Genomic DNA, 22,064 nt, shown 5'->3' on the forward strand with positions numbered 1-22,064 from the left:
TACTAGCCTAGATCAATATTTACTCCTCACTTATCCCTTTTTGCTCTAGATTTAAGCTATATCTAGAGTGGTTGGTAGATCATAATTTACACTAGATCTAGGATGATTGGAGGATCCAAATTAAATGTGGATTTAGGTTAGATTTAATTTTAGCAACATGGGATGTATAATGAATTATTTAATGATTATTATAGATTGAGAATTTACTAGCCATTTAGTTTACATGGTTCTGCTAGTTTTAAAAGAAAAATAAAGTAATTTAAATCTAAAAAATTATATTTTCACTTAGGAGGGAGATGAGTAATTTATTTCATTCTTAATATGGATTTGTTATATAATATTTAAAAAATATTAATAACAGAAAAAAGTTTGATGTGGTCAGAGTTCAAATATATTCAATTTTCATTTGGGGGGGGAAGGTTCCTTCTAATTCAAGGTGTGTTAGGGATATATGTAATTCATTTGATGTTTAATATGGAGTTGAGATGTAACATCATAAAACAATATTAATAACAAAAATAATTCAATGTCTATATAAAATGAGTGAAGATAAAAAAATTCTTAGTGTCCAAACATTTTATTAGTATTTTTTGCTCAAAACTATCATAGATCCATCTTAAAGCTAGATCTACCAAGAATCTAGAGGAAACAAAGATCTCGAGTTACAGGTCATTTTGTCACATTCAAACAAATGACCTACTGAAACTGGACCTATCATCATCCATTTATGCTTTGCAAGATGAAAACCCTAGTTTAAGGCCCCATCACACTTACTTCCTTGACAAACTACGACGACACAAGTTGCACACATGGAAACTGCCCTAGTTGGCGCAAGTTTCTTTAACAAAAAGTGTGATGGACACTTGGAAATGAGGAAAAATAAAAATTAATTTCGAAGTATCTCTCTCTAGAAGCTTTAGAAGTAGTTTTAACGATTTAGTATTGGATTTGATCTCAAAATCATACTATTGAGTTCTTCTCTCTTATCTCCTAGAACTTACCTTGCTCTAATATGGATGTAAGTCCTAAAATGGTAAATCCAAAACCACATCATTTACCATATAAATAGAGCCTCTACCATAGAGTCTAGGTTGGCTTTTGGAGGATATAGGTCTTTGTGCTTCCCATTTTTTTGAGAGGTCCATGATCCATATATGTGTTTTAGAGGTGATTAAAGGCTTACCATTATGGCAAAGGAAGGACAAGATAGGTGGGAGAGATTCACAAAGTCAAGGCCTACAAAGGGTTGTAATATTTTCTTGTCATTATTAATACAAAAGTGTATTGTTTCTCCTATACATTATGCCATGTTTATGCATATGTAGAAATGAATCCTTGACTTCTTTTTTAGAGTTGTTTGTATATGTTATTTTTATATTTTTTCTCTTGCTTGTTTTGGATGATTTTTAGGTTCCACTTTAACCTTCAGAAATTGGAGTTGGAGCTTAACAAGTAAATAGAAGGAGGAAGATTTCATTGGATTGTAAACAACTTTTCCTTTCATATTTCAAACATCTCTAAGAAAAAACATTGTAGTTTTGTCTTGGTTGTTTCTACACTAAGCCACTAGGTCTAGGGAGGTTAATTCTGTCCACAGAAGCAACTTATCCACCAAACACACTCAAAAAGAGGTTTACAAGTTGAGAGATTACTTTTGATAGCAAAATCAATTTATCCACCAAACACACTCAAAAAGAGGTTTACAAGTTGAGAGATTACTTTTGACAGCAAAATCAATTTATCCACCAAACACACTCAAAAAGAGGTTTACAAGTTGAGAGATTGGATCTCTTTGGGGGATTAGTAGTTTCATGGTAAAAGTGTGTATGAATAAAAATTATTACCACATAATACATCTCAAATTTCCCACACCAAACAAAACCACTAAATTATAACTTTAATTTAAATTATTATTATTATTGTTATTATTTTTTATTATAAAAAAATTAATATAAGAATTAAACACATATACGTTTAAAAAGCATGCAACACTATTTTTACCACTAAGACTCACACCAACTTTATCATGGAGATTCATAGCCTTTAAATATACTTTGTTACGATAACATGAGTCAATAACATAGATTACTAATAGCACATCCCAAAAAATCCATAACTCATTTTCATATGACAAATTTTTAATTAATAAGTTTAATTAAAAGGTAAAGATAAATCTCAACTTTTAATATATGTTACTATTGTTTCATGGAGGTCAAATCCATAGTATCCACTAGTAGGCATATCTCTTTTGGAATAGGGATTTTAGAATTTTGATTCAATCATCAATAATTATTAAGTGGATGATAAGGATTGAACCTCCACTCAAAATTCTAGTAGTAATCATAAATAGAAGGTTGAGATTTATCTCAAAAATAGTAATGTACTTTTAATGTTTTTCATCTTAGCAATGTGAGATTTATCATAAAGTATGTATTTTGATCCTTATCATAGATTAATATCTATACATCTATAAACAATTTAATTTATACAATTATCAACAATTAAATTAAAATTCTAAAAACTCTTCTAAAATACAAACGTCTAATTATATATATTTAATATTATAATATTTATTTTAATATTTACTTAATTTCAAAATCAAAACTACACAATGTTATAGAATAATTTATTTTCTAAAAATTTAGATAAAATATTTTAAAAATGTTAAAATTATTTTAAAAAATAAATAATAATAATAATAATAATAATAATAATAATAATAAAACGTATTTGAAAGATACTACGAAAATAACATTTAAAGAAAAGTATGAATAAATTTTATTCACTTTTAGGAAGGGATAAATTTGGAAAACACAAGCTTTCTCTGAACCTATATTAAATCTAGAGCACGACTTTCCGATATCAGATGAGGTGCACAAACTGTGTAACGCCCCATTACAGCCACTTGAATGTAGTCACATCTTTAAAATTTACAATTACAAATGTTCAATAAGTTTTGATAGCTCTCAGTTTGAGGTTGAAATTTATCCTTGCACAAGGTGCATTTTATTATCCATAATTAAAAAAAAAAACAAATAAAATTTTATAATCAAAAGAATCCAAATAAAATATAAAACAAGGATCAATAAGTACCATGTTGTCCTAAATGCAAAAATTTTGACAGGTTGCGAGGAGATCTGTTTCATCTTTATGTCCCAATTACATTTTGTAATATTTGGTAATTTAAGTCAGACATAAGCCAGGTCAATCGTCTGATTTTGCTTTACCTAAAATTTCCAAGTATGTTTATGTTGATTGTTGATTCCTCGAATATTCAGGAATTAGACGAACATGGGATTTGAGAATCAGATGGACATGGAAGAGGTCAATTATTTGACGGCACCCATATCTATCTCATTACAGAATATTGAGGGAATCAACAATGACATAAGCTCAAGGAAAATTTCCACCGTCTACCGTGGAACCACTCTCAGTTTCATATCTCTATATCTTTGTGTGTACATAGACTATAACCACGTATCATGTGAAATTTCCAACCATTATTTTTTAGCAACGGTTAGGTGTACTTGTGTTTTGAATACATAGGATTCGATTCATATATATAACATCTCCTCCTGTAATTCATTAAACCAAACACCCTAGTGTTTGCCAACCAGAGAATGAAGATGGCAGTCTCTCGGTTTATCAGCTAAAGAGCAGGTGAGTATATCGACCAATGCATATCTCATACCACGTCTTAGCTCATCATGCATGCTTTGGTCACCATTTCTCACTTTACCTGACATTTGTAAGAAAAAAACCGTCTGCATGTCTTTGGTCTAGCCTCATCTAATCTGCTGGTGAGCTTTTCTCTGAACTCTTCCAGTCTCCTACATTCGTTCCTCCCTGCGTACTCCTTACGTGGTGGAGCTTTCTTACCATCTGTCCAAAGGAACTCTGCACCTGCTGACGAGTTTATTATCTAGCTTTTGAGATTTTCATCCTTCCTCTCCTCCGTGTGTACTTCTTATGCAGTGGAGTTTTATAGCAATCAGACTCCCTCTGGTTCTCTCCCCCTTCATCCTTTGGAGTTTTTTCTGGCTGGACTTGCGTTGTTGGATAAGGTGTTCCTCTTTGACTACCCTTGCACCCTGCACTCGGCATGTCTGCGGCTCCAGGTTAGTAAATTTTTTCCACTTAATATCATTGGTTTCTTAAAGAGGTTGTTTATCAAATACAGAATGCAGAGCATAGGATTTGAGCAAAACTCCTTGTGGTCTTCAGTTTTGATTGGGATTAAAAAAAGAAGGAAAAAGCTGAGTCTGTTTTAGTTTTCTAATATTTTCTTTAAGAGTTCTTATGTCCGATAAAACATCCTCAAACCGGTCATGGTTTTTGGGCTTAAAGGTTCATGATTATATTGTCATTTCCAAGCCATGCTCAAATTTTTGTTTTAAGTTGGGCCCCTGGTGGTGTGTCTGCGAGATTTTCTGTTGTTGCTTAGTTTGCCCAGAAGATCCTTTGTAAAGTGAATTTCGATTTCTAGGCCCTTAGTCTATACATAAATCTTGTTAGGGAAGATTCCAGGAAGCCAAATTATGTTTTTCTTCTGAAGTCATGTAATAGCTGGTCTTTGCTCTCTGGCTTTTCCAGCCTAGAAAATTCTCCGAGAGCTTGGAAGCTGTTTTGAGGTACAAGTTTTAACTCCAGGAAAAGATATATATCTTATTCTGCTCAGATTATTAAATCGGGTATGGGTCAAGATGAATTTCCGGATTAAAGGAAGCCATCATTTACTTAGAAAATATCCCATTTCTCAAGTCTCAGCTCATGCTATCGTTATCTCTCCTTAAAAGTGGTGGACAGGTGGACTACTAATCAAAATATCTTCTTTCGGATATAGAGCCAGTTGTTTCCTGAGTCTTCCTTTGTCAGTACTTCTGTCAGTGAACTTAGATTACCACGCTTTGAATCCATCTCCTCCAGGTATTTTATTCAGTATTTGACTGTTATGCATGATCCGACATATATCCTTGTGGATTTTATAGTACACCCAATTTAAGAGTTAAGTGGGCTCTTTGGGAATGGAGTTCCCATCTGACTCATCTGCTATGGAAGCCATGGTCCATGCAGCCATTCAGGCGGAGTCCATTCATGACAACGCCAAGCTGTCTAGTGAGTGGCGTTCCACATTGGAGGACATGTTTTTTCACCCATCGGCCCCACATGATGAAAGAGCTTTCCGAGAAGACACCCTAAATGAAAACAAGACAAAAGAAAAGGCTTTCACTGCTGTTACGAACTTTTCTCAGAAAAAAACAAAGCCTGTTAAAACGGCCCCTCCTGCTGCTGCTATTAAATGAGAAAGTGTGTTTTTGACAGAGCACATAGAGAGTCTTCAGGACTTAGCTCTGGTCGGTTGCTGGCATTTCCCGGAAATGGAGGACTCCAAGATGAGGAGCTGGCTTGAAAAGCACTGGAAGCCCTTGTTAGGATATGTCCCTATTGTGGCCAGACTGTTAAAAGAGTGGTATTGTTTTCATTTCCTTAGCTCTTCTGATTTGGAAACCATTCTTAAGCAGCAATGGGTCTCAGGGAGAAGCTTCTTAGCTTTACACAGGTGGTATATGGGATACAATCTGTTAAAAAATACGCCCTCTAACAACTTGATATGGGTCAAGTTGCCAGGGCTTCCCCTGGAGTTATGGTCAAAAGAAACATTAGCGGAGATAGGAAACGCTATTGGAAGGTGTGTGTATGTTGATCCGAGATGTTTAGGTGAGAAAGATAAGCGTGTTGCTTGGATTCTCATAGACAAGCCATTCAGAGGTGGTTTCCCAGACCATATTGATATTTTCTGGAGGGATTTAAAAATTTGTCAGAGGCTGGATTTCTGGGGAGTTCCCTTTAGATGTTCAGCCTGTCATCGGACTGGACATTTAATTAAGAATTGCCCGAGATTCCTTTCAAAAGGCCGAAAGCAGCATGGCTCTCCCCAAATAGGGGCAAAATATTACAAGAGGAAATCTCCATCCCCAGAATACGAGAATTTATCAACAGAAAAAAGCTTGCCTCCTCCTATGCAAGATGATCAGATAAGAGGCTCTTATGAAGGATATCAACTTTCCCCAATGCAGCCCAAATTTCCTTCCCCCTTGGATGCCATCTCTCCTTCTATGCCACCTCTGGAGTCGGCCTCTGATCACGAAGTCCCACCTCCCCCCTCCGCTCCTCATCCTTTCATGTCCTCCAATAAGGAGATCTTTGCTGTCACATCCTCATCCCTGTCTCCTAAAAAGAAATCTTCTTCAGGAGGAAAAGGAAAGGAGCCTTTGATCATGGCCACTCCCATAAATTTCCCTTCATCCTCACCAACAAATTCTTTTGGAAATGATTTAGACTATCTCTTAAATAAAAAACTGTTGGAGCTCAGGCCATTAACTATCCACAAACCTGGAAATCATTTGTCTCCCCATATAAGCCCAAACTCTGCAAGCAACATTACAGTGAGAAGGAAGAACAATAGGGGCAGTAGACATTTTAGGGGAAGGGGCAAATGAGCTAGTAGGGGGTTTTGAAACTTATCTCTTATATATGTCCCGGTTTTTGACATGACAGAAGAAAGGCCTCTTAGAGCAAGCATGGCCGGAAAGTATCCAAAATGAATTTTATTTTATCCATGAATATAAGAGGTCTGGGGGTAGACCGAAAATTTTGGCTTTAAAGGACCTATTCCGCACAGCTAATCCCAAAATAATTTTAATTCAAGAGACCATGCATGATTCCTCTGCTGCAATTTCCTATTTCAGGAAAATGTTTCCTTTTTGGCACATAACGGCTATAGAAGCAACCGGCCTCTCTGGAGGCTTGGCGGTGTTATGGGACCCTGATTGGATCCAAGCAAAAGCATACCGATGTATGGTCGGCATCCTCATCTCAGCGAAATTTAGGGGGCATAAAAATCCAATTAACATTTTGAATATGTATGCGCCTTACAAGAACAGGTGGCCATTCTGGGAAAAACTGTTCGAGTCAGAAATTCTTGACATTGATTTTTTGCTGATTGCAGGAGATCTAAATGTCACTTTGAATATGGAAGAAATATGGGGCATCAAGAAAAAAAAAAGATCCGCTTGCTGATAGAATAAAAAATGAGCTCTTGAGCAGGAATTTGGTTGATATCCTCCCGCCAAAAATGCTGCCGACATGGGAAAATGGAAGAATAGAAAGTGCATATATAGCTAAAAGGCTGGATATATTTATTCTTCATGATAGCTTAATTGATGAGATGGGCATGCCTTTCTCAACAATTGAGAATGTGTTCATTTCTGATCACAGGCCGATTCTGTTAGGCTGGAGAGAAAAGGGCTTTAGAAAGGGATACTCTTTCAAATTCAACAGATCTTGCCTGGAGGATCCAGAATTTAATGAGATGATAACAAAGTTCTGGAATGAGCTGTCGTCAAATAAATTCTATCCATGTTTAATGACCTTCAGGGATAAAATGGATGCTATTCGAAAAGTGACAAAGGAGTGGCAGTTCCAAAAAAGACAAATGAACAGAAAGACTCTCTGGGAGGTTCAAATAGAGTTAGACAGCGCATCGGGATCCATGGATGCCCATCAGCTCTCTTTCAAGATGCGATGCCGGATTAAGGAGCTTCAAAAGAAAAAGAAAAAAATTTTGGAGCAGGAGGAAACTTTCTGGAGGTTGAAGAGTAGGGCGATCTGGCTAAAGGAGGGGGATAAGAATACAAATTTCTTTCATAAATATGCGAGCTCTAGACGGGCAAAAAAATCTATATGGAAATTAAAGGATGGAAGAGGAGGTTTCTTATTCGCTCAACAGGACATAACAAATGAGGCCGTGAGTTTTTTTGAAAACCAGTACAAGAAATCTGAAAGTTGAAGGATTCAGGATATTATGTGGGGCATAGAATTATTCCCTCAGATGTTCGATGAGGAATTAAATGAAATTTTTTTCAGCCGGTATCGGAGGAGGAGCTCTTGGCAACAATGAAATCATTTAAAAAGGACAAAAGCCCAGGTCCAGACGGCTGGACGATTGAATTCTTAATTCACTTTTTCGATCTGATTAAATGTGATTTGCTAAGGATGGTGGAGGGAACAAGAATGTCTGGCAGTATAAACAAAAAAACTTCATCCACTCACATAGCGCTAATTCCAAAAAAGGAAGATGCAGTATCTCTTCTGGACTATAGACCGATTTCTTTGTGTAATATTTCTTTCAAAATAGTCTCAAAAATTATTGCAGAAAGAATCAAAGAAACTCTTTCAAATTTTCTAACAAAAGAGCAACACGGCTTTCTAAGGGGGAGAAATATTTTGGACGCGGTTGCGACTACTCAAGAAGGACTGTTTTCCATTCATTCAAAAAAGAGTGATGATGTCATCTTCAAAATTGATCTTTGCAAGGCATATGACTGCCTGGAATGGAGTTTCATCAGATGTTTACTTGCAAAGATTGGGTTGAGACCCAATATGATTAACTGGGTCATGGCTTGTATCGAAAAGGTGAACTATGCAATTATTATTAACGGAATCCCATCATCTTTCTTCTCTGCGGCCAGGGGACTTCGCCAAGGCTGTCCCTTATCGCCTCTGATATTCATCTTGGCAATGAACTCGCTCAGCCTCCATATCAGCAAAGCGGTAAAGGAAAACAGATGCCGCCCTTTAAAAATCTGCAGGAATTCATCTATCTCTCATAACCTTTTCGTGGATGATATTATTTTGTTTGGTATGTTATGTAGACTTACTTGGTTATGTTTTCATGATATCTTAAGAAATTTTCAAAAGGCTACTGGTCTGCAAATTAACAAGGAAAAGTCAATAATTTATCATAACGATATCAGCCAAGAAGCGGTGGACTGGTTATCAGCTCTTTTTGGTGTAAAGACCCAATCGATTAAACAAGGAATTAAATATTTGGGGTACCAGCTTAAAGCAAATGGTTATTCTAAAAAGGATTGGTAGTGGGTAATTGATAGATACTACAAGAAGATTTCCTTATGGGAATACAGATGTCTTTCGATGGCGGGTAGAGTAATCTTGGCGCAATCTGTGTTGAACCAGCTAGCAGTATACTGGGCCCACCTGTTCTTTCTTCCTGCGAGCATTATTCAAAAAATGGACAAGATTACAACGAATTTCATTTGGGGAGGTCAAGCGGAAAAAAGGAAATATCATCTCTCAAAATTATCAGATATTTCTATTCCAAAGAGCATGGGAGGATGGGGTCTGCTAAACCTTTGAATTTTCGGAAAGGCTCTATTATGTAAATCATTGTGGAGGTGTATTTTCGGAGAGGGCTCCTGGAGCAAGATTATAAAAAAAAATATCTGGGCGGAAAGGACTTTTCTCAATGGTTCAGGGAGGGAAGGATTGGCCCCTCATATGGCTCATCAATTTGGTTAAGTCTGCATAGGATGGAAGGATATTTCTTGGAAAACTTAACATGGCGTTTTCAAACAGGTAGTAAAATCCTAATTGGTTTTGATCAATTTCTGAGTGGAGACGAGGTAATAAATGTGCCAGAATCATTGATAAATTTTTTCCACAGAAAAGGTTTCTTTTTTTGGGAAAGTCTGATAGCTGGTTGGCATGGGTCGATCCCTCTGTGGAAAGATGCTGAATGTTTGCAGATGTCGGATGATATTTCTAATCTATGGGAGCCCATAAGGACGAGTCTCAGAAACTGTGGAATTTTTCGCTCGGAGGGATCTGATGACATTATATGGAAAAATTCAAAGGCGATGAATCTTGTCCGAGTAAAAGATGTTTATCAGAATTTAATTGGGATGAAGGGTTCCCAGCTCAATCCTATTTTTCCTGTGATTTTTTGGAAATCTGAATGCCCATCGAAAATGATCTACTTTGCCTGGCTGTTGTTCCACAACAAAAACCTATCCTGGGAAAATTTGATGAAGCGGGGTTGGCAGGGCCCTGGGTGTTGTCCTATGTGAAGATCAGAAGATGAAAGGAACTGCCATTTATTTTTAAATTGTCAAATAACTCAACAACTATGGCAGTCTGTGGAGAATTGGTATGGTGTTCAACATATGCCTCACTCCTCCATTATTGATGTGTTTCTTTGGTGGAGCCAGCAAAAAGATATCTGGAGGCCTTTGTTTATTATCAACCTTTGGAGCATCTGGAGGTGGAGAAACAATTCCATTTTCAATAACAAAAATTTCACATTTATGGATATTTTCTCCAATGTTGTGTCCATATATGACAGTCTCCCTAAGAAGGTGCTCAAGATTAAAAAATAAGCCTATTCTATAAGTCCTCAGGTGATCCCATCTTTCCCAAGCGCTTTTTTCGATGGTGCTGAACAGAGAGGCATCTGCGATTGTGGGGTTTATATTCTTATAAATGAAACCAGTAAATTCAGCATCCATTGGAATGGCGGGATGGGATCAAACACCAAAGCTGAAGCGATGGCTCTTGCTGGTCTGTTATATTTTTGCTCCTTTCTTAACATCCGGCCCGTATCGATTTTTGGAGACTCTAAGGTAATGGTGGACTTTGTGAAAAAGAAAATTAACATTTCCAAGCCTCACCTCGTTGGATGGCTGAACAAGATCAAGTCTTTTTGGGATGGAATGGATGGTTTTTCTATAAATCACATTAGCAGGGCACATAACCAACAGGAAAAATCTCTGTCAAAAAAGGGTCTTCTTTCATATCCCGGTTTTTGGTTTGTGCAGGTTTTTGCTGAGGAGGAAATTTACACTATTCAAGAATTTTCTCCCCCAGTATTCTAAATTTGATAAGAAGATTCTCAGTTATGCTTGATCTTCTATTCATATTAGGTGTTCTCCAAGTTTTTGTTTTCAGCTTGTAGCATTTTGTGGATCTTGTATCTGTATAAAGGTGATTTTATTAGTGCAGTATGCCAAGGATATGGACAACATAAAACTTGATGTTTAGATTATATGTGATGTTTTCTCTCTCTGGACGGACTTATAAGGTCATATCTCAGAAACATATGCATATGTACTTTATTGTGACCCTTTATATTCCTTATATAATACAATATGGCTTTTTTCGTTTTGAAAAAAAAACTCATACTCACTGCATTTTGTAAACCAACAAAGCACTAAACAAAAAATATTCTATACTATGAACTAAATAAACACTGCATGATATTCATGAAAGGTCACATATAAACCAAATGTATATCTAAAGTGTAATAATAATATAAACAAGGACTGCCTACAGATACAGTGGTAGTCCATGGCGGAGGAATTTGATGGGAGAAAATGCATCTAGATGCAGTGGTAGCATCGGAGAAGTTTCATAGGAGACAATGACATCTTGCAACACATCCGATATAATTGTTCTTGATCTTTTAGCTGTGTTCTTTGTTTTGTGGATGCCAAAATTCTAGGTGAACTGTAATATGGACTCCATTTTATTTGAAAATGAGTTATTCAAGTTGGATCCACCTTTCATTTGCAATTTTTATGCTTGTTATATAAGTCACTACTGGCACAAGACTTTCTGCAGATTGAGTTCAGTACAATCATGCTAAGATTGGCATCAACCAGCTTACAAGTGATGGGAAACAAATTATTCCTCCTATAGAGATTTAAAGTCAATTTCAGAGACTTCCTTCCTAGCAATCAAAAAGTCTGGCTATGATCCATAAATGGTTATAAAAGTATACTATGTATGCTTTACTACCTGTTTATTATCCAAAAAAACTGTGTTCCGCTGGGTTTCTCTCTATTTCAATCACATATTATCCATTGTCGCCATAACCTATTGTGTAACCCGGGGCCCTCCCTGGAAAGAATAAAAAGGCAAGCGATAATTTGTTTGTTCTTCTACATGGTGAAACATTATGTCCCAATAGTTTTCTTCCATCCAGACCAGATTTACTTCATCAGTGAGTTCGTTCTTTGAAAACAATGCATTGATATGCAAAAAAAACACCCGAACTACTGAAACCATTAGCTGCCATGGTTCAAGTATTTTGTAGAAGAAAATGGAGGTTGTGCTTTATTTTTCACCATGAGGTTTTAATAGGCTCACTTGTTTCATCCTCATCACACTTACAACTGGAAAGTGCCCACAACAAGAATTAAAATCAGTAAAACCATACTTACAACTGGTGACTTATTACTCATGATATATATTTATTAGGTAAAAAGAGGAAAGAAGAGAAACCTTCAACATATGTCAGATTGCTTGAACAATCGACTTCATAGAAACATGGGCTTGTGAATAGTAATATCCCATTCCAGTGACACCAAATATTACTTTTCCTGCTGTTAGTAATACATACTGAGTGGTTGTTTGTCAAAAATCATGTTACAACGAAAGATAGTCATATTATAGACAATCATTAGTAATTGCTTACTGATAAATAAGGGTTAACTATTCATGATATGGATTGAATAGGTGAATCAATCTAACCCTGAAGGTCATTTAGGGGTTACATATATTCATGGCATGGGGTGTTGAAGTTTGAACTTTTTTTCTGTTTTGACCCCAGTCATATTGTTGACACACGTATGCTATAATGATTTACACTATTTCCATTCTTTGATACACTATTTTAACCTCAATTACTGTTTTGGTGGAAGTTGTGCAATAAGTCCCATTCCATTCACTTTAAACTACAATGAATCCTTACCACCATGAGCCTCCAATTGTATCTACCCCAATAGGTTAATCGGTCATGAACTACATTTACTACTCAAAGGATTGATATAATGGTTCTTAATCCTATACAACAAAACCATCGTTTACCTATGATATTATTGTAGGATTAGATCAATTAATTATAACATGCTTCCGCCAAGGATGTTATATAGGAAACAAGTAGTTTCAGCGGGCATGGAAAGAAGAGATGCAATGGTTTTGGGAAAGCATCTTTGCACATGGGATGATAATAATGGAAAAGAAAATATAGCCGATATGGATGTCACCACTGATGTGGAAATAACAACCTTAGAGGAGAAAATTATTCATGTTGATTGAAATGTTTAAACTCCTATGAAAACTAGCCCCTATCGGACAAGATGCACAAATGTGCCTGGAATACTTATGTTATTAGCTCTTTAAGGAAGATAGGTTTGTTGGGGGAGATAAAAAATAGTGTCCAAGTAATAAGATATATGCTATGGAAATCTAATTTACCACTATCAGTGGAGAGAATAATAACCAGTGGCAAGGTAATGTATATCAAGGTAAGACAAAGATATCTACATAGCAAGGTTATAAGCATCACTTATTGAAGTTTAAACATAGTAGAAATTAGCAAGGAAGGTTTATCCATTATGGAGATCATGGGAAGGGTGAGTTCCAGGAATTGAGATTACTAACGTTTGGCCAGTGTTGGCGATTACTAATGTTTTGCCAGTGTTGGCAAACTTTGGTAGTGCTAAAAAGTTCACATAGATGACCCCTTAACTAAACTTTAAACTTAAGTCACTGGGTTCGGTGAATTTCAACCTATAATCTTGAAATTTTCCATATTTCATATGAATCCATATTTATTCGTTGGAGCTCGTTGAACTTCAAATAAAACTCAAAGCCATACATGGACAATGAAAACTCGTTGCCGCCAAGCTTCAATCTATGTCATTAAGTCCCAACTATATTCTAGGGTCACCTCCACGATCCCAAAATTATGCCTTCGACTAGTTCTAACAAGCTCGCAAGGCAAGCCTACAGTTTTAAACAAAAGGCACCTGCACCAATGGCGGTTACTACCAACTAATTGATTGTCAAATTGGATAGAAAAAGGAAAGTTGGGGTTTGAAACAATGATTCGAGTTGTATTTTCCCTGTTGTTGATTATTAAGACGTGCACTGTGGTTGACTCTTAAATAGTAAACAATATATTGAAGGCCGAGTTGGGTTTCAAATCTTTGAAGTTTGATTCGATTTGTGATGTGATTCATGGCTAGGTTTTGAGATCCATAAGAGATTCAACATACTACAGTGTACAATTCCAATTCCAAGGATGAGTTTGAACTTAATATTTGGATTTTGTAGTATGTCGAATCTAATGCCAAATTTTATTTCCAAAATTTTTATTGTCAAACTTTTGTCAAATTTTAAGCTCATTGAACTCAAACACAAACACAAGAAAGGTGCCTTGGCTTTAAACTCAAAATTTGATCTAATTGTTTAGTAGATAATTGGTTAGATTAGTAGATAGACCATTTAAAGCAATGGAATGTTCTTCCATGTCCTTAGACCAATAGGCTGCATGGCAGCTTTAGCCCTAAAAACATACATTCTTTGTAACCTAGTTAACACGGAAAAAGTAAATTCACAAAATTCATTTCTTCTCTTGGAAGAGATCCATGTTCAAACCACATGAAAGATATTTTTAAACAATGTGATTAAGAGAAAGTAAAATTATAAAAAGTGAAGAGTAATCAGTATTGTGTTAGTGTTCATAAAAAAAAGAGAGAATACATGTGTGTTTGAGGTAGTCCTCAAACAAAATATGGACAAGCGTCCACCAATATTCTTACCTTCTAAGCAGAGCACCAAGAACTTAAAAATTGTTTTATAGGCAATATGATTTCAATTTAGCTAACAGAGGAACTTATAATAAATTCTCTAATGGATCGAATGTGAAATTGGCATTGCATATGCACCGAATTCCAATACGGCTCTAACAGAAACAAGTATGAAGCCATATCAAAATCACTGACGTGGTTAAAATATAAAATTCCCAAACTGTCATTGCTAGAATCATTGGTTTCCATTTGCTACCTTGAAGAAATTAGAGGTAATTCAAAAGCATTTAAAATTTTTTGAGCTCCATTTCAATATTCAAATATTACATCAGAGGTTTGTACAATGTTATGATGCTCAATGAAATCTGAACAACTAGTGACTTTCAAAAGTAGAACAATAAAGAGGACATCCACATTACAGATAGAGTTGTATGCGCAACTTATACATGCCCATTCTCACCTTTGGAAGGACAAATGTAGCGAGTAATGCCAGTTTATCTTTTGCTGAGATAATTCCCAATGTCTGCCAGGAAATTGAATCTTTAAAACCTAAAATTTGAATACAACAACTCTCAAAATGACTTCAAACTTATGTTTTGGGACTGGGTGATCTGATAGAATCACTGTGCTCCCTTAGCATGGAATATTTTGACAGTAAACTCCCATCTATGTCAAATTAAACTGCATTCCTCGCCATTTTTGGAGTCCCTAGAGTTGGACATGTCTGTTAGCTTGCTCTCAAAGTCACATCCACAAAATTACAGGACTTAGCCATTCCATTCCTCAGAAACTTTTGTGTAGTAGGTGAAAATAAACTGAATTGTTAAAAAAAAAAATTGGAGCTATTGAATCACCTATATCAACTGCTACCCTAGTTATTTCTCCCTCAAATGCCTTTGCTATCTTGGTTCTTTCTCACTCATACGAATTTTCTTGTACCTCTTGTGCGCCCTCCGTCTTAAGTGTAAAATCTACGTGGGCCCCATTTTACTTGTTTCGCCCTCGTATTATGAGTCTAAAATCTGGGCCCATTTTCTTATTTCCCCTCGTATTTTATTTGAGTCTAAAATTCTATGTGGCCCCATTTTTCCATGCAGGGTGTCATATGCGTGACCCTTCTGCATGTATGACACATTCTTCTAGTAGCAGATTTGGTTTGGGGTGTTGGAGAAACTTTACCAAAGATAGATAGACCACAAGCCACCAACAACAAATACGGTACAAATACAAAATGCGTTGCTGTGATTTCCAACTCCAATATTTCTTTATTTTACACCTTCCAACATATTTAGAAGGTGCTTCTTGAATCCGATAAATATGGATTTTCATAGTGTGCATTGATTGACCTAATTCATGTGTAGCGCCTTTAAAGTGGCAAAGGTCTCTGGAAGACTGCAGTCATACCCTCTATATTTAAATCAGAAATATTTGTGAAAACTGGCTCTAAAGAAGCATAAACAGAAATTGAAGAATCAGGTTCCATCTGAATGAACGGCCAGCCTCTTACTACTTCTTGGGGGATTTCATGTTCTATTTCACTCTCTATCAATCATCACAGAGTGTTTAGAGTTTCAAGGAATAAAGTTCCTTAATGCGATTGAGAAGTCCCATTGCAGGTCGACTTCTGCAGATGAACGGTGGTGAGATCCTCTATGAATTATGGCTAGTTGCAACCGATCAATTGAAATTCCTCCCTACATGCAACTTTTCAACTTTCCATGAATAATTCATGGTAGCCAAATCTGTGAGCAATAGTGAAAAAACAACGAACGAAGAGCGCAAATGAAGAGAAATTTCATCAACAAACAGTACGCGAGATAACACATTGTCTCTCGCCACTTTTATACCTTTTGAATCTCCTAAGCATGTTCATTCCCACGCCATCTGTACATCATCAGAACTTCTGCGTGAGGCTGATTTCTCTTTCGAAGGACTCAAAAGGGTAGCTGTGGGATCTTGAAGCCCACCCGAGAAAGGTTTCTTACAGTTTTTATATTGCAGGAGATTCGTGGAAGTTGTGTCTCAATGTGGGTTGCTATGGTAATCTCGTTCACTCCCACTATGCTATGCTTTGTGATGGGAACCATTGTTATTACTTCTAGAATGCATCAAAGTAATAACACACCATCAACATGTTGAAATGTTACTTTCAACTGTAGCGTCAAAACCGCCAGTTCCCCGCACCGCTTTTCACGAAATGGTGGTAATTCTCCATGGGCAACGAGCACACTCATCGGCTGACACGTGCCGTGAGAAGTTTTGCAAATACAACTTTCCCCGGCGCGTAAAGTACGGTAAAAGAGGCCGTACGATATTGATCGACAACCGTCCGATTAATGTGGTTTGAAAGCCTATATGGTTTGACCGTGCGCAAAAGTAATTGTGCATTAAAACAACAAATCGAAACTAGATTTTTCCTTACACGATGCAGATTTTGTTTTTCGGGATCAACGACATCAAACATTTAAGAACACAAAAATCATGGCAGAGTTGGTAAAAGAAAGTAAACACTAGGTTTTACTGCGGACATGGAGAATGTACCGCAACATCCAGAAATTTCAAGAATTAAACTTATTTGTCTGCCCCTCCATATCTTGTTTTAATTTCTAGTCTTGTCATAAAATTTTTAATAAAAAGAATGTATGTCTAGTTTTTTTAGTAGTTTTTTTTTTTACGGTACATGTAATGTCATATATTTTTGTTGTTGAAATGTAATGTAAAAAAATGTAGCAACCCAAAAAAATAAGAAGTAAAAAGGAAAAATTATACACAGTAGTGTTAATTTTTCCAGAGGAGACAGAGTGAAAATTTGAACTGCCTCTGAAGTAGTCTTGGTGTAATCCCTCTGTTAGAGGAAGACCTTTTTTGTAACAGTCAGTATTGCTAATGAATACAAGTTTTTTTGTGTATGTTTGAAACTCTGTCTTCCCAGAAACAATTTTAGTTTCTCTGTGTTAAAAGAAAAACAGAGCATTATTCTCTGTTCATTTTTTTTCTAGAATTATAGAAATTCCCAACATGGTATCAGAGCTTGTCCAGGCTCTTTGAAGGTGTCAAAGAAGTTGAAGGAAGGATTTTTTGTTGTAGTAGCTTCTCCAGCAGAGTGAAGACTCAGTCAAGAAAGAATCCAAGGTATTTCTCAAGTTAGTTTTTTGTGTTACTATTGAGGAAGTTAATTATTTTAAATGCACAGTCAAGTATTTTGAAGAATAGTTAAGAGTGCAACTATGGTTGGAGCCATCACTAGCATGGGTATTTGTAATACTCAGCTCCCGCAATTTAATGGAAAAAACTATGACTATTGGGCAATAGCTATGAGAGCATTGTTTGCTTCCCAAGACTTGTGGGAATTTGTTGAGGATGGTTTTGAAGAACCAACAGATGAAAATGAGTTTAATAATTTAACTCAGGTAGAGAAGATCCGTTGAAGAGAAATAAGAAGAAGGATTCTAAAGCTCTCTAATTTTTGTATCAAGCAGTGCATGAGAGTGTGTTTCCAAGGATAGCAACAGCCAAGAGATCCAAAGAAGCATGGAAAACTCTCAAGATAGCCTATCAAGGCATGGAGAAAGTGAAGACAACAAAACTACAGTTGCTGAGGAGAGATTTTGAGACTCTCTACATGAAGGAGTCAGATAATATTGACTCATTCTTCACACATGTGATTGGTTTGGTCACACAGATAAGGTCTCATGGAGAGATTCTTGAAGAAAGGAGGATTGTGGAGAAACTATTGACGATCCTACCCTCAAGGTTCGATGTGATTTTCACCACCATAGAAGAGACAAAGGATCTCAAAAACTTCTCAGTTGATGAACTACATGTATCACTGATAACACATGAGCATATATTGAGTAGAAATGAAAACTCATCTCTAGAGCATGCCTTTAAGACCGAGATGTTCTTTGGAAGAGGAAGAGGTCAAGGTAGAGGAAACAAGAGAGGAAGAGGCAGAAGCAAAAACAGAGGTGGAAGAAACAATCCAGCAAATGGTCAAGGAAGAGGTAGCAATCCAAATCAGAACCAAGGCCAAGGCAGTAGCCAAAAAAGTGGACAACATCATGCTCAAGGGAAAAGGTATGATAAACCCAATGTCAAATGTCACTATTGTAAAAAATATGGGCATTATGCAAATGAATGTAGGAAGAAGTAGCATGATATGAGTAATAGAACTACTGCAAATTTCACTAGAGAAAATATCAGCCAAGATAATTTGTTTTTAGCCTATAATATGACTGAAGAAAAGAGTGAAGATGTATGGTTCCTAGACTTCGGTTGCAGTAACCATATGAGAGGAAAAATAGCCCTGTTTTCTATGTTAGATCAGAGTGTGAAGTCACAAGTCACACTAGGGACTGATAATAAAGTTTCTATTATGGGAAAAGGAGAAGTAAATGTCTTAACAAAGAAAGGTGAAAAGAAAACCATATCAGATGTTTATTATGTTCCTAAAATGAAATGTAACCTCATAAGTATTGGACAACTTATTCAAAAGGGGTACAATGTTTTCTTTGTGGATGATGTATGCACCATCATGGATAAAACACTCAACAAACAATGTATTGCTGAAGTAAAGATGATAAGGAACATGATGTTCCCTCTAAAAAAAAAGAAGACTTAAAAAATGGAGAAGAAATAGCACCAGTGACACAAGAGGCTTTCCAAAGCGAACCAAAAGATGAAAATTGGTTGTGGCACTTGAGATTTGGACATCTCAACTTTGGAGGTCTTAACTTGTTGAATAGAAAATGAATGGTAAGAGGATTACCATTGATAGAGAAACCAGATAGCCTTTGTGAAGGTTGCATCATGGGGAAACAACACAGAGAAAGTTTTCCATCTAGGAAAAGCATAAGGGCAAAAGCACCCTTAGAGATTGTCCACTCAAATTTATGTAGACCGATGCAAACTCCATCACTTGTAAGAAACCACTATATTCTAACATTTATTGATGATTTTACTAGAAAAACATGGGTTTATTTTTTGAAGAACAAAGGTGAAGTGTTTGAAAGATTTTGCAATTCCAAGGCACTTGTAGAAAACCAAAGTGCGCTGCATATCAAAGCTCTAAGAACTAATAGAGGAGGTGAGTATATCTCCAAGGAATTTCTACGTTTTTGTAGAAAAAATGGAATTCATAAGCAGTTTACCACTAGGTACACTCCGTAGCAAAATGGAGTTGCCGAAAGGAAGAATAGGACAATCATGGATATGGCAAGGAGTATGTTAAAGGCAAAGCATTTGCCAAATGATTATTGGGCTGAAGCTGTACACTGTGCAGCGTACATTTTGAATAGATGCCCTACAAAAGCAGTCATGAACAGAGTGCTGGAAGAAGCATGGAGTGGGACAAAGCAAGGAGTCACCCACATGAAAGTTTTTGGATGTGTGGGTTATGCACACATTCCAGATCAACTAAGGAAGAAGTTGGACAACAAAGGGGAGAAATGTATTTTGATTGGATACAGTGAGGAATCCAAAGCTTACAGGTTGTATAACCCATCGACCAAGAAGCTTATTGTGAGTAGAGATGTTTAGTTCATTGAGGAGGAAGCTTGGGATGGAAGCATAGAGAAAACAGTGAATGTTAAAAACTCCTTGTCTCATGATGAAGATGATGAGGAGATGGCTGAAATACATCCCCAAACAATAGCACCAACACAAGGGCAGCAAGAGACACCCTTGAGGAGAAATGAAAGTGCTTCTCCAAGCACACCACAAGGCGGAAATTCAAGTGCTTCTTCAAGCACTTGTACACCAAATGAAAGAGGTAAGAAGTTCAGAAATTTAAGAGACATTTATGAACAAGAGGCAACAAATGAAGGTATGAAATCTTTGTTTGCTTTATATTTTCATGTTAATGACCCTGTTCATTTCTAAGAAGAAATTAAGGATAGGAAATGGATAGAGGCTATGGATGAGGAGATCAATGCCATAGAAAGAAATAAGACATGGGATTTAGTTGAACTACCAAAAGGAAAAGAAGTCATTGGAGTTAAATGGGTCTACAAGACCAAGAGTAATGCTGAAGGCAAAATAGAAAGACACAAGGCAAGACTTGTTGTCAAAGGATATAAGCAATAGCATGGGAGAGACTATGAGGAAACTTTCGCACCGGTTGCTAGAATGGAAACCGTGAGAGTAGTGTTGTCCATAGCAGCACAAAACAAGTGGAAAGTTTACCAAATGGACATGAAGTCAACATTCCTAAATGGAGTGTAAATGGAAGAGGTTTACATTGAACAACCTCTAGGCTATGAAAAGAAAGGCCAAGAGCACAAAATGTGCAGATTGAAGAAAGCTCTTTATGGGCTGAAGAAAGCACCAAGAGCGTGGTACAGTAGGATAGATTCCTATTTACTGGAAAATGGATTTGTAAAGTGTGAGGGAGAACCCACCCTCTGCATCAAAGAAAAGGATGGTAAAATACTAATTGTTGTGTTATATGTTGATGATGTTATTTTCACAGGTAATGATGATTACCTTATTGAAAATTTCAAAACAGTCATGAAAGAAGAATTTGAAATGACTGACATGGGTTTGCTGAGATATTTCTTAGGAATAGAAGTAGAAAAAAATGGAAATGGGATTTTTATCTCACAAGCAAAATATGTTAATGAAGTGTTGGAAAGATTTAATATGCAGGAGAGAAAAGCAGCAATCACTCCCACAGTGATGGGATTAAAACTCAGCAAAGAGCACAACAACAAGGATTTTGATCCTAGTTTGTACAAGATCATAGTTGGCAGCCTCATGTATTTGACTGCAACTAGGCCAGATATAATGCATGCTGTTAGTTTAATTTCCAGATTCATGGAGAGGCCAAAAGACGCACATTGGTAGGCAACAAAAAGGATTCTGAGGTATGTTAAAGGTACTAAAAGGTTTGGAATTTTATATACTACTTCAGAATGTTCAGATTTAATTGGATACACTGATAGTAATTGGGCTGGAAGCGTAGATGATCGGAAAAGCACATCCGGTTATATTTTTCACATGGGTTCAGGAGCCATTTCATGGGCTTCTGAAAAACAGCCTATTGTAGCGTTGTCTACAACAGAAGCAGAATATGTGGTAGCTACAGCAGTAGCATGTAAAGCAATTTGGATGAGAATGATGTTAAGGAGTTTATGCCAAGAGCAAGCAAAAAGAACTGTGATTTTTTGTGACAATAGCTCAGCTATTGCATTATCCAAGAATTCTGTGTTTCATAAGAGAACGAAAAACATTGACACAAAGTTTAATTACATCAGGGGATTGGTAAACAATGGAGAAATTGTTTTAGAACACTGCAGAACTCAACAGCAGATTGTAGATATTCTGACCAAACCAATGGGGCAGAAAAATTTTGAGTTTTTGAGGAAATATTTGGGTATGATTGATAACCCAACAGTTGAAATTAAAGGGGAGTGTTGAAATGTTACTTTCAACTGCAACGTCAAAACCGCCAGTTCCCTGTGCTGTTTTTCATGAAATGGTGGTAATTCTCCGTGGGTAGTGAGCACACTCATCGGCTGACACGTGCCCTAGGCAATTTTGCAAATACAACTTTCCCTGACGCGTAAAGTACAGTAAAAGAGGTCATGCGAGATTGATCGACAACCGTCCAATTAA

This window comes from Pinus tabuliformis, chromosome 5_2 (genome assembly GCF_031772625.1).
Source record: "Pinus tabuliformis cultivar Carrire ecotype Pingquan chromosome 5_2, CPIR1, whole genome shotgun sequence".
Lineage (NCBI taxonomy): Eukaryota > Viridiplantae > Streptophyta > Pinopsida > Pinales > Pinaceae > Pinus > Pinus tabuliformis.